Consider the following 2,740-nt stretch of genomic DNA (forward strand, 5'->3'; position numbering starts at 1 on the left):
CTTGACCGGAACACATATCTAATAATAAGCAAAAATATCTTACACTGTAACCTAATGTACATTGCTTAATGATATAATGAACAATAATGTACTAATGGTGCCAGTGACCTAAAGTAACCTAATGGTGTAAATAAAGATGGCAACTTAGGTGAGCAACCATTTTTGCTTCTGCATCTTGTTTCTGTCTCCCTTTGTTTCATGACAAGACACCATCGAAATTCAACACTTCTGCATGTCAAGAGACACTATTAAGTAAATTTGAAAGCAAGTATTTGAGAAAATATTTGAAATACATGTGATAAAATACTTGAATCCAGAACTCACAAATGAGTTCACACCCCAATATTGAGAAGATAAAACAATCAACTTAAAAATCAAACAATATAAAAAAATATTTAAAATGTGTAAAATAGCTAATAAGCACCTGAAAAGATGCTCAGCATTACTAATCATTAGAAAACTACAAATTAAACAATAAAGAAATACTATTTCTTTGGAATGACTACACTCTTTGGAATGACTATTAATAAGTAACACAGATAATAAAAAGGCAAAAAGATAGGAACCCTCAAATATTGGTGATAACATTGTAGATGGCATTGCCACTTAGGGAAGTTTGGAAGTTCTTTAAAAGGTTGAATATGAAACTACATAGAACCTGATAATTCTACTAGTAGGTTTATAATTAACAGAATTAAAACATATTCACATAAATAATTGCACAGAAATGTTTATGCCTACATTCTTCATAACAGCTTCAGTCTGTAAATAACCTAAATGACCATCAATCATTGCAGGTATGAACAAAAGAGGGTATATCCCCCATTCAATAGAAAGTTATTTAGCAATGAAGAGTAATAAACTAGAGTCATACACTCTTTCAGAGATAAGTTACAAATGCATTATTCTAAATGAATAAAAGCCAGACACAAGAGATAACATATTATATGAAGCAATTTGTATAAATTTTTCAGAAAAGGCAAATATATAAAGCAGAATATAGATTGGTTCTTGCTTATGGTTGCATGGGGTAATTGATATTAACTGTATATGGTTATAAGAATTGAAGTTTGGAATACCAAATTTGAGTTGTCATAATCAAAATTTGAAAATTGATTCCTACGATACAGAGAAAAAACCAAATCCATGTAAACTTGAGAGACCATTTTTCTATGCTAAAATATAATAGTCTAGTCTTAATTACGGAGATGTCACTACAACTGCCTTTCTTTGTTGGTGGCTTTTTGCTTAAGAGAGAGATGAGCCTTTTGAAGATATTTGTTTATTAAGAAAAATTATAAATAAAATTAATAGATGCTTACATTAATAATATAAATAAGACCAAGAACGAGGACACCAAATGCCTATTCTAGGCAAGCATTTGATAATATCATAAGAAAAAAGGGACACTAAAAAACAATTTTCCTGCCTTAGTTGGCCAGATAGACACTAAAATGAAAAGGACAATATGACAAAACAGCATGCCTCCAAGAAGGCCGTTGCTCCAGTTGTCCATGTCCCCCTTGGTACCAAAGGGACAAACATCCATGCATTGCAAAGAACAGAGTATCACATGTCTTTTTAACCCCTGAACTATAATGTCTCTGTGGCGGGTGATCTTTTCAGCTTCCCAACATTCTTTCCTTAGAACAACAGAAATGTTTCAGTAGTAGGAATCTCAGAACTTTCCTGACTCTGTTTGTGTCAGGTACTTCTCATCTTCCTGGCCTTTCTCATCAGTTAAAATATTCTTTCTTTGTTTGTTTGTTGTTTCTATTTCAGTGAGTTTGTTAAAATCAAAGCTCTTTAAATATAGGGCGCCACTCTTAAGTGTAATCCAGATGGATTCTTTTTCTAACATCAGGCTAATATTTGATGATGGCACAGATTCATTAGACATCATCTTATATTTCCTCTATTGGCGTAGTGGAACCTTGAATCTCTCCCCAGTACTGTCCACAGCAATAATAATTCAGATTTGTGGAGCACAGGAGGGTGAACCTTTATAGGGCTCAATTAATCCAGCTACACCCTTAATGAAGCTGGCTCAATACCCACTGGAGGTCACTGAAGGACTATGGTTCATTGTACCCATGTAAGTCCTGAAGGGACTAATTATCATTTGTATAAGCCTTTGTAATGTACTTATTTTTTCAATTTGAAAGATAAATGGATGTGGATTCCACTTTGTATAAGATTATAAGACCTAAGAACTATTAATAAGACCTTATGTCCTTGCTTCTTTCCCTCAGCCCAGTAGCAGCCCATCAGTCTAACACAGTTGCTTATTTTACAGTGATAAAAAACTATGCTGGGAAATTTTATAACATGGGTAAATATTTTTTACCCATGTTAACAATATTTATTTTTAACCACTTAAAAAAATTACTAATATACCCAAGTATTTCTAGTAGCACTGTGATGGTTAATCTGGATCATCAACTTGATTGGATTGATAGACTTCTGGGTTTATCCATCAGGATGCTTCCATAGATGATTGGCCTGTGGGATAGCAAGCTGATAGGGGAGGCCTACCTAAGTGTGTTCGGCATTGTCCAATAGGCTGGGGCCCCCCGGTAGAACAAATGGCAGAAGACTGAGGAAGCCATAGCAGATACCAGCTTACTTCTTCTTGAACAGGTGTGTCTATTGCTGTTGCCCTCACCTGAGGACATCATTCTCCAACTCCTTCACTCTTCCTAAGTGGACTCTCACCAGGTACTCTCCAGAGAGTTTCTGG

The sequence above is a fragment of the Marmota marmota genome, unplaced genomic scaffold (assembly GCF_001458135.2).
Source record: "Marmota marmota marmota unplaced genomic scaffold, marMar, whole genome shotgun sequence".
In the NCBI taxonomy this organism is placed as follows: domain Eukaryota; kingdom Metazoa; phylum Chordata; class Mammalia; order Rodentia; family Sciuridae; genus Marmota; species Marmota marmota.